General features: G+C 45.4%; 1 non-coding gene across 1 annotated transcript; it reads right to left on the reverse strand.

Moving 5' to 3' along the window:
• Window positions 1-6,423: 6,423 nt before the first annotated feature.
• On the reverse strand, window positions 6,424-6,530 carry LOC112062324 (U6 spliceosomal RNA). Its single transcript, XR_002890666.1, has one exon. It is a non-coding gene; the product is annotated as a U6 spliceosomal RNA (small nuclear RNA).
• Window positions 6,531-11,817: the final 5,287 nt, after the last annotated feature.

Below are 11,817 nucleotides of genomic sequence, written 5' to 3' on the forward strand. Positions count from 1 at the left end.
TTTTTAAAAAAGTGTTTATCTCTAGCTCTCTACATACACACTGCGTATATAGACACACAGGCACCAGATCCAGGAAGATGTCAGGGCGCTTTATAGGTGGCCGAGTGCACAGCCGCGGGGTGGTATTTGCTGATGCAGGGGCAGCTCTGGTCCTGCTCATGTCAGTGCCCTGTGTGAACCTGCCTCTTCCCGGTGCCACCCATGCTCCCTGGGACCCTCATCCCGAGCAGAAGTGCTAGGAAGGCAGAGGGTGTGCTCCGTGGACAGATATTTTGCTGGCTCCTGCTTCGCTCTGCGTCCTCCTCAGTGGCTCAGAAAGATTAGCCTTCAGGAATGTGGTTAGCACGCACTGCACTCATAACTCAAGCCCGTAGATCACAGCACACAATCACAGGAAATGCCGCCTGTCAGAACGACGTGCATGCTCACGCGTCAGTCCACACACACACACACACACACACACACACACACACACACACACACACGGAGCCCCGAGACCCACGTTGCCACGCAATCACAGGAAATGCCGCCTGTCAGAACGACGTGCATGCTCACGCGTCAGTCCACACACACACACACACACACACACACACACACACACACACACACGGAGCCCCCAGACCCACGTTGCCACGCATCCCCCCACCTGGCTCCACCCGCATCCCCAGCATGTGCCCTGCATATACTTGGGCCCAGCAGCTGGGGGAGAGGATCCACTTTTTTTTTCAATCTCTGTGGCCGCTTCTCTTCCCATTCTACGTTTGGTCCACAAGGGTCAAGAATCGTTGAGAAAGTCGATCTTGGCCCCATTCCAAGCACCGGAAGGGATGGGGCCAGACATTGTGTTATTTCAGTTGTGGGAGGGGAGGCCCGCGATGGCCTGCCTGGGATCCGGCACGACTGCATCCCTCAGCCTGGCCGCGCGGGGCCAAATGTCCGCTCAGCATCTTCTGCACATGCCCACCAAGCCCCACTGCCCTTTGAACCCAGCTCTTTTTTTGCCACTGGAATGTTCTTTCCCCCTTTTCTCTGCCTATTGAAATCTTCCCCTTTCCTCAATGCCTCGTTGCGAGCCCCACCTCCCCTGAAGAGGCCAGCTGGAAATGATCTCTCTCATTTCAACTCTTAAAGGCTTTATTTTCTATAGCACTCATTGGTCCCAAAGTAAACACTGCCATTGGGCCTTTGGGGGGTTTTTTTGTGCATGTGAGAGCAGGGACTTTGTCTTGTGCTTCTCTGCCTCCCAATGCAGCCTAAATATGATGACTCGCACATAATAGGCACTCAACAAATGTTTGTGGACGATGATAAGACCAACAGCTACCATTAATTGAGCACGTACTGTGGGCCAGGCACTTATCTAGATGATTCTATTTAGTCTTTTGGGTTTTGATTAAATACATTTTACATATACAAAACTTTAATATGTTCTCTTTAAAAAAATTAAAATTGAATACATGGAGTAAGAAGTGAAAGCCTTTCCCATCTCACTCTCTACCCCCCTTTATCCCACCCTCTTATCTCGTGAGAGATAATCACCCTTACTACTTTATTCTGTCTGGCTTTTGTTTAACATTTATATATATGTGTAAGATATACATGTACACAGTTTTAAATGTGTATACACGGAATTATACCAGATGTACAGTAACTCACAGTTTAAATGTCACAACATCTTAATAGGAGAAGTATTAGTTTTATTTTAAAAGCTTTTTTTTTTTTTTTTTGTGGCCTCTCCCGTTGTGGAGCACAGGCTCCGGACGCACAGGCTCAGCGGCCATGGCTCACGGGCCCAGCCGCTCCACGGCATGTGGGATCCTCCCAGACCGGGGCACGAACCCGGTTCCCCTGCATCGGCAGGCGGACGCGCAACCACTGCACCACCAGGGAAGCCCAATTTTTTTTTTTTTGTTTTTGTTTTTGTTTTTGTTTTTGTTTTTTGTTTTTTTGTTTTTGTAAAAGCTTTTTAAAAAAATTTCTTTTCTTTCTTTTTTTTTTGGTCTGTGTTGGGTCTTCATTGCTGCACGTGGGCTTTCTCTAGTTGCGGTGAGCGGGCTTCTCACTGCGGTGCCTTCTCTTGTTGCGGAGCACAGGCTCTAGGTGCATGGGCTTCAGTAGTTGTAGCACGCAGCCTCAGTAGTTGTGGTGCACGGGCTTAGTTGCTCTACGGCATGTGGGATCTTCCCGGACCAGGGCTCGAACCCGTGTCCCCTGCATTGGCAGGCGGATTCATAACCACTGCGCCACCAGGGAAGTTCCTGGTTTTATTTTAGATTTGAGAACAATTGAGGCTCAGAGAGGTGAATGAACTTTTCCAAGGTCACACAGATAGAAAGTGGAAGAGCTAGAATTTGAACCTGGCCTCTACTCTTTCAGTCTGAATCATTGTGGGGTTTCAGAGTTGCCATCTGTGTCAGAACACCTGGGGGGCTTGTTAAATGTATAGATTTCCACCTAGCCCTCAGCCCTGGATTCTGAGTAGGTTCAGGATGAGGCTCTGGATTCTGTAGTGCAACAGTCACCCACAGGTGATTCTGATGTATAAACACGCTCCTTTGAAGGCATCCACGGTGGTGGTCTCCTGCCTTATAGCATCATCTACTCTAGCTAGACAGCCAGGGGCGGTAGAGCGGTGGTGTAGCCCTCCTGAGCCAGGCTATCTAGGTTCAAATCCTGGCTCTGCTACTTCCAACTGTTAACTTGGGCAAATTAATGAACCTCTCTGGGCCTCAGTGTCCTCATCTGTAAAATGGGGATGGCCAATAATAATGCCTCACTACTATGGTTGTTGTGAGGATTAAATGAGGGTAACAGACATAAAGCGCTTAGAACAGCACCTGGCAGAGTAACAGCTGTACAGGTTGCCACTGATGTCAGAACTAAACTATTCTGGAAGCTTTCTGGGGAGCCCCTTAGGTCTCAGGCTACTGTTTGACAGCAGGATTACGTGTGTAGTTCTCAGATTGGGTCTGTTCTGAGGGCACCCACACAAACATTCTGCTTGGATGTGCCTAGAAAGATCCACTTGAGTTGAGGCCGTTCCCTGTCCATCTGTTCTAATGACAGGCAGCTGGAAGGACTTCTAAAGAATCCTGCCACCTCAGGAGGCTTTTTCTTGTTTCTCCCTTACCTCTCTCCTGCTTCTGTTTTAGAGGGCAGCCCTTTGTGGCTGCTGGTGGTGTCTAGCCAGATGCCCTACATTGATCCCAGCTGAGCAGCTCACAGCTTCGGCCTTCTCTGTGGAACAGTCCTCCACCCTACAGGAGCAGCCTCACCCAGAGCTGATGGCTTGGGGCTTATGTGCCCTCCTGTCCCCCATGGAGGTGGCCTGTGGTCGGTGACTGACTGATATGGGAGATATAAAGGCCCACCCCCTGTGTCAGGTATGGGAATGAATGACTCTGTGATGCTGCCCCGCCTCCTTTTCCCCTGCCCCTACCCGCCTCCCTCCAGGGGATCAGGCTGAGTCTAGGCTTTGGCCAAATCTCCATCTTTGCTTGGCTTCTTTCCCTGCCCTATTCTTCTTCCCTCCCACCATTACCTGTCTCCTGAGAGCCCTTCCCTCAATAATTCACTTGCACAAGAATCCATGTCTGGAGCTCTCCTTCTGGAGCACCTGACCTAAGACACTGCTAGTCACCATGGCCTGCAGCAATAACCCTCGAGATGCACGGAGAGTGTTCCAAGCCATTCCTGGGCCTCTCTGTCACCTACTTAAGTAATTAGTTCCCTCCTAGGGCCTGTTTTCCAGCCTCTAATCAGAAGTTGGCATGGGGGGCTGCTGGGGGAGTATGATAAAGGAAAGAAGGAACCGTGGTGCGGTGTGAAGCTGAGAAACGCAGTTACCTGGGAGTCAGGAACAGTGGGAAAGTCCCACTCAAAACCCAGTGTCAGGACCACCTGCTGGAGGCACTTGGTTGCCTCTCCTTTCTGCGCATGTACACTGTGAGGTCACGAGCCCTGGATGCCAGCAAAATAACATTAGTTAGTGGCTCTTGCTGCAGATACATTAAGCTTAGTATAGTGAAGGCTAGATATTTGGGAAATACAGAAGTGTTTTAAACCTGTTTATGTCATTGTATTGTGGGTTTGGAGGGGCAGGAAGGCTCTGGAAGTTCACATAGGCCACTGACGTGGACCTGCCCTGGGCTGTTACAGAAACAAAATGACCACCTGGAATGGCCGTCCTGCCCGCTGCCTTTCGGTCAAGCACTTTCTTGACAAGTATCTGTTGACATCAGAGCCTTTGTGTTTCTCTGTGCAGTGCAGTTCCCTGAATACTGTCTTTCCAGAAACTATTTGGTAGGCAGGTGATACTGCTATAATGTTGTTCATTTGGTTTTTAACTCCCTTCCTTAGTTCTCTGAGCGAAGCCGTGTGATATGTGGCCTGTTCCTTCCCTTCAGAGGTCTGGGCTGGAGAAGGCCCGGAAAGGGGATGTCAGATACCCACTAAGGACGCTTTGATTCTCTGTCAAAATTAGTTCTGATTTTAATACAAAATATGATAGCACTAATTAGGGCAAAATGTAAAGAAACACAAACACCTACAGGCAAATCTAGCAACTTTCTGCGTAAATTTTAACTCACAAATAAATGCTTATCTCGTAATTTTTCTTCTTTGGCTTCAAGAAGAAACTTTCGTTTACTCCCAACTATGTTTCACTGGATTTTGAAAAAATGTCAGGCCTGGGTAAGTCTTCCCAGCTCCCTCATAACTGGATGTGTCCATGCGGATGGTCCAATATTCACTCAACTATCCAACTATATATAAATATATATATTAAAAAAATTTTTTTTAGTTAAAAATTTTATTGAAGTATAGTTGATTTACAATGTTGTGTTAATTTCTGCTGTACAGCAGAGTGATTCGGTTTTATATATATATATATATATATATACACACATTCTTTTTCATATTCTTTTCCATAAATATATATATTTATAATAAATTTTCTTTTTTAGAACAGTTTTAGGTTTACAGGAAAACTGGGTAGATGGTATAGAGTTCCCATATACAACCCCCAGTTTCCCCTATTATTAACATCTTGCATTAGAATATTGGTTCAATATTGATGATTCCATATGGATACACTATTACTAACCAATGTCCATAGTTTACATTGGGGTTTACTCTTTGTTGTATACATTCTGTGGATTGTGACAATGCCTAATGTCATGCATCCACCATTACAGTATCATACAGAATAGCTTCACCCCCTAAACATCCTCTGTGCCCCATCCCTCCCTCTCCCTCAACCCCTGGCAACCACTGATCTTTTGACTGTTTCCATAGTTTTTTCCAGAATGTCAAGTAGTTGGACTCATCCAGCAGGTAGCCTTTTCAGATGGGCTTCTGTCACTTGGTAATCAGCATTTCCGCTTCCTCCACGTCTTCTCATGGCTTGCTAGCTCATCTCTCTTTAGCGCTGAATCATATTCCATCGTCTGGATGTACATGCCGCTTCCTCTGCACTAGACGCTGATGGGAGAGCTAAAGAGATCCAAGGGAGGCTAAGCATCAGTCTTCACCTTCGGGCAACTTCTAGTTTAGTTGGGGCCAGAAGACACACACCCATGCAAAGTCGGCTTGTGATATTAAACAGTGAGTCAGACATGCTGAAAGACACATATGGAATGAATAACTGTTCCAGCAGTTCGGGGAAGGAAGAGTTCGTGGAAGGTTCCACAGAAGAAATGCGATGGGAGGAGGGTGGGGAGAGACAGAGAGGATTTGAGGAAGGCTTTGCGTGTCTCAGCTTTTAACCCTGTGTCCTCTGACCCAGGCTGTAGACAGAGAAGAGAGAGAAGGGAAATGACATGCCCACGGTGTGTCCAGCCTCCCTGGCTCAGGACCATCCCCGCCTGGGGAGTCTCTCTGGCCATTAGCTCGCAGGTGGCTGAAGCCAGTCCCTCTCTCAACACGTGCAAAACTGCAACAAGGAAAGTAGTGTCTTTCTTAAATTCCATCTCCAGGCAGCAAAGCCTCTCAAATCTTGAGCTAAACTTTTGTGTGTGTATGGAGTATAAAGTTTACTTTAGAAGAGATCCTTTTTTATACTGTTGTATGTGTGTGCGTGTGGTGAGCTAGGTTTTCGGATACCAGGAAATTTTTATTTTTTTAATTGAAGTATGGTTGATTTACAATATTAGTTTAGTTTAGTTTCAGGTGTACAGCAAAGTGATCCAGTGATACACACACACACACACACACACACACACACGCACACACACACGCTCGTTTTTCAGATTCTTTTCCCTTATAGATTACTGCAAGATACTATAGTTCCCTGTGCTATACAGTAGGTCCTTGTTGTTTATCTATTCTATATATAATACTGCGTATCTGTTAATCCAAAACCCCTAATTTATCCCTCCCTCCCCCAGGAAATTTTTATTCTAGTCTTCATATTTTTTCTGCATTAAAAAAAATGAGTGCTTCACGAATTTGTGTGCTGTCCTTGTGCAGGGCCCACGCTAATCTTCTCTGTATGGTTCCAATTGTAGTGTATGTGCTGCTGAAGCGAGCACTATCCTCTTTCTTTATTGTGGTAAAATATACATAACATAAAATTTACCGTCTCAACCTTTTTGAAGAGTCCAGATCACTGGCATTAAAGACATGTGCATTTTGGGCAACCATCACCACCATCCAGCTCCAGAACATTTTTATCTTCCCAAACTGAAACTCTGCACCCATTAAACATTGACTCCTTCTTTCCTCCTGGCAGCCACCATCCTACTTTCTGTCTCTATGAATCTGACCACACTAGGGACCTCATATAAGTGGAATCATACATTTGTCCTTTTGTGTCTGGCTACACTGTTTTCCACAGTGGCTACACCGTTTTACATTCCGGCCAGCAGTGCACAAGGGATCCAATTTCTCCACGTCCTCGTCAACACTTGTTATTCTCTGTTTTTTCTGGGTTTTGAAAATAGCCATCCTGATGGGTGTGAAGTAGTCTCTCCTCATGGTTTTGATTTCTTTAGCTAAACTTCTATTTGTTGGGGAAAGAGTTGAGAGTAATGATTCCTGTACAGGATGTTAACTGTGAGTGGACTCAAGTTTGCCTGTCAGAGGCCAGCCTTCCCACCTCTGGCAGGTCACCTGTGTCCTCTGAGGCCTGTCGTGTAAAATATGCATGAAGTGTCAAAATCCCTTCCCCGAGGATTATTGATGCCATCAGTTCATATGTAAAAAGTTCTTCTAGATATTTCAGTGCATGCATTTTATCTTTCGTTAATTCATTTTCTAAATGGCAAGCAAGTGCAAATACAGGTGGCCCAGAGACTGGGGTGGGGAGGCCTGGATCATCCCCACGTAAGAGCACTGGGTGCCAGATGTGTGGGAGGAGCACAGAATTGGGAGCCATCCTTCTTGTTTCCGTTTCTCCCACCTCTGTTAGGAAGATTTTTGTTTTTGCTTTTGCAACACATTCCAGTGTCTGTTGTCAAGCACACACAAGGCTTTCTAGGAAAGCCAAAGGCCAAGCCCTGGCTGCCTTGGCTGATAAAGATGAAGTGAGCCACTCTCAGATTTGGACAGTTTCCTACTTACAGAAACAGTGAAAGGAAGATTAGTCAGAGGTGCCAGCTCCCTGGGTGTTTGCCTCACCCCAAAAAGTATGACATCAAAACAAAATGGGCCTGATGGGCCGATTCTAGACTGGCAGTATAAAAATATAAAACGAGGCAGTTTTGTACAAGCTCTGTCTTGAGGGGGGTGGTATGAAAATTTCCTAGCTCATCAGAACCCAGGAGGTGATGAGAAACCATCCCCTGAAAGCCTCCCAGGGCAGATAGGGGGGTGTTATGGGCTGAATTATATCCCCCCCACCCCCAAATTCATATGTTGAAATCCTAATCCCTAGTATCTCGGAACGTGACTATATTTGGAGACAGGGCCTGTAAAGATGTAGTTACATTAAAGTGAGATCATATGGGTGGGCCCCTAATCCAATCTGATCGGTGTCTTTACAAGAAGAGGAGATGAGGACACAGAGAGACGATGATGTAAAGACTCAGGAAGAAGACAGCCGTCTATAAACCACGGGGAGAGGCCTGGAACCCATCCTTCCTTCTTGGCCCTCAGAAGGAACCAACTCTGCCGGCACCTTGATCTGGCACTTCCAGCCTCCAGAACTGCGAGGAATTAAATTTCTGTTGTGTGAGCCACCCAGTCTGTGGTGCTGTGTATGACAGTCTGAGCTGACTAATATGGGAGATGAGTGGGAGATGGCCTCAGAGCAACCCTCACAGGCCTCCATCTTCTCATGTTCCGCCAAGATGGAGATTAGCTGCGGTTCAAGCTTTGCCTGTGTTGTGACCCCTGTGGATACATGGAAGGTCACTAGGGTGCCATGGTACCGCTGTTCCTGGGGGAACACTGGCCTGTCACCTGCTTTGCAGATAATGAGATATTATGCTGGCCGTGGCTTCCAGATCTTCTAATGCCTATATATATATATATATATATATATATATATATATATATATTCACTTGTATTGTTTTAATTTGAAAATTTTTATATAAAAAAAATGGGATCATACCCTACCTACTTTTTTGCAAGATTCTTTTTTCACTTGATGGGCAGTGTCACGGGCAGCCTTACTGACCCTGCTACAATAGTGTACTCTTGAGTCTTGAGGCCAACATTTCCATGGGCCGTCCCCTGAGTCCCCACCTTCCTGATGGTGGCAGAGATGACTTGAGAGGTGAACCCCTAAGGAGACCATTGTGTTTTCAACACCAGAGCTATGGTGGCTTAGTATAGGACAGTGGCAGTGAGGATGGAGAAAAGTAGATGAATTTGAGATGTATAGAATATACATAAAATCTCATCCCTTCCTCCCCCTCCCCCCACTGCCTTTCCCTTCCCTAGTTCATATGTGAAAAGTCCTTCCGGATATAATGGACACACATCTCCGCATATAAAGGTCTGTTTTATCTTTTGTTAGTTTAAAAAGTGGAATCGTACTATACTCAATTTTTTTGCAGGATTTTTTTTTTTTTCACTTGACGATGTGTGAGCACCTTTCCATATCAGAATCCACCTATGGAGCTCGTTCTCTTTTTTATGAGCTGCATACTATTTCAAGTCACAGGGAAGCATTGCATCATTTTTTTTTAACAGTATCGTTATTAGTGAACACAGAGGTTGACCACACTCTTTTTTAATATTATAATAAACAGCCTTGGACATGAAGCCTTGTTCTCTCAGGGGGTTCTGTAAAATAGATTCCTAGTGTGAGTGGTGTCAAGAGGTATACAGTTGACCCTTGAACAACAGGGGTTTGAACTTCTCGGGTCCACTTATAGGCGGGTTTTTTTCAATAGTAAATACTACAGCACTACACGGGTTGGTTGAATCCTTGGATTTGGAACCGTGAATACAGAGGAGACATATATATCTGGAAGGCCGACTCTAAGTTATACACAGATTTAACTGTGTGGAGGGCCCACGCCCCTAACCCCCATGTTGTTCAAGGCTTAACTGTATACCCGACAGAAATGTGTTTCTATGGGCACCAGAAGTCACATGCAAGAATGTTCCTTAGCAGCACTATTTGCAATAGCCCCAAACTGGAAACAGCGCAGGTGTTCTTCATCAATACAGCAGAATAATAAAGTTCCGTCTAGCCACGCAATGGAATGCTATACAGCAACGAAAGTGAATGTTCTGCTTCACAGAACAACATAGGTGGAGTTTAAAAATATAATATTTGTGGGGGAGGGATGGACTGGGAGTTTGAGGTTATTAGACGCAAACTATTACATATAGAATGGATGGACAACAAGGTCTCACTGTATAGCACGGGGAACTATATTCAATGTCCTGGGATAAACCATAATGGAAAAGAATATAAAAAAGAATGTATATATGTGTATAACTGAGTCACTTTGCTGTACAGCAGAAATGAACACAACTTTGTAAATCAACTGTACTTCGATTAAAAAATAAAATAAGTACATAATATTCGGTGAAAGAAGCCAGACACCAAAGAATATATACTACATAATTCCATTCACGGAACGTTCAGAAACAGTCAAATCCTGTTAGAAGTTGGGATAGTGGTTCTCTTTGGGGAGACTTACTGACTGAGAAAGGGCGCAGGGGGGCTTCTGTGTACTGATAATATCCTCTTTCTCCCTTTGCAGTGGTCACCTGGGTGTGTTCAGTGTCTCAGCCACACACTCAGGATTTGCATCCTTTTCTCCCTGCATGCTCTACTTCAATAAACATTTACCTGCATTTCTTTAAAGGTACATGTATTTAAACTAATGATCGGAGCTGCCAACTCACCCTCCACAAAGGTTGCTAGAAAGCTTTTTGATTGTTTGCCAATTTGATGGCTTTGGCAAAAAGGTGTCTTCTCATTTTCATTTGCATTTTCCTGATCACCTGTAGGTTGAGTACGTTTCACGTTTATTGGCTGTTTGAGTTTCTTTCTCTATGAATTACCTGTTTATACTTTCCCCCATTCTTCCATTGAACCGTTGGTGGGGTTCTTATTGATATATAATGGATATTAACTTTTCCTTGGATGTGTTGCAAACATGTTCTCCTAAAGCACCTTTTGCTTTTTTTCATTTTGTTTACGGCACATCACAGGCATCTGCTGCAGGCGAGGCAAGCGATGTGAATAAGCGAAGCAGGCTCCGAGGCCATGGCAGGCCGGGGAGAGCACATACCTCTGCTGGGAACCAGTGTGCCAGATCTTCTGATTCTTCAGGAGATGCTGGAAATATGGATTTTCACGGGAAAACTTCCAGTTTTAGATTGCTGGCAACTCATTCAAAAAACTTTAAGCACTAGAAGAGGCAGCTATGTTTGGGCTGGGTTGGATCAGCAGGACACCAGCTCGAAACCTCTGGTTGATGCTGTATTGCCCTGCAAAGGAGGTTTGTGTTGTCACATCCGCCCATCTTTTCCTTTAGGAATTCTGAGTTCTTCGTCTTTTCTTTTTTCTTTTTATTAGTTTAACACATTTTTTTTTTACTCTCTAAATCCTTCTCTTTTAAAGATAGAGAAAAGCTTTTCATGCTTTTATTCAGGTTTCCTTAATGAGAAATAAAGGTGAATACATACGCTGCTGAACTCAGAGAGTAGAGAAGGTTCTGATCTTGGGGATGTGGGTGGCTGAGCCGAGGAATGGCTAAAACAGAATTAGAACTCCTTCCCATTTTCTCATTTAAGGCCAAGGACCCGCCCCCCCCCCCCCCCCCCGCCCACATGGTAGGATTTCAAGGGAAGAGAATAAAGAGTTTTATTCCATGATGAAACCGGAGGCCCCTGGGACTACTGAAATTCATACTAATGTGTAAATGACTTACTGAAAACCCCTTCCTGGGAGCAAGTGTGTAAATCAGAGCAGGGAGAGAGCAGCTGGGCACTGCAAGTCTGAAAGTACAGGAGGATAGAGGAGCTCATCTTGAGCCCATTCCTCTGTGTGAGGGAACTTCACCACTCCCAGCTGTGTCTGCCTTCCCCAGACCCACCCTGCCCTGTGTGGCTCCCACTCTGGCTGGGTACTGTCATCATTCTGAGCAGAATTGATGGGAAGCAAAACAAACACCCCCAACCAGCTGGGGGTACTTTAATGGCCTTTGATGGTATCATCTGGGCATTTCTCACCCATGTTAATTAGCAGCTTGCTTTGACCAAGGTAGCACATCTAGAAACTGCTCTGGGGGTGGAAAAAATGTTTTCTGCTTGCATATTTAGCAGGATCCAGCAAGGAACAAGACGGGGATTTCCAGCTGAGCACCGTGATGGCTCATCCCTTTTCTAGCACCAGATGACTGGGGTGCTGG

The sequence above is a fragment of the Physeter macrocephalus genome, chromosome 21 (assembly GCF_002837175.3).
Source record: "Physeter macrocephalus isolate SW-GA chromosome 21, ASM283717v5, whole genome shotgun sequence".
NCBI lineage: Eukaryota > Metazoa > Chordata > Mammalia > Artiodactyla > Physeteridae > Physeter > Physeter macrocephalus.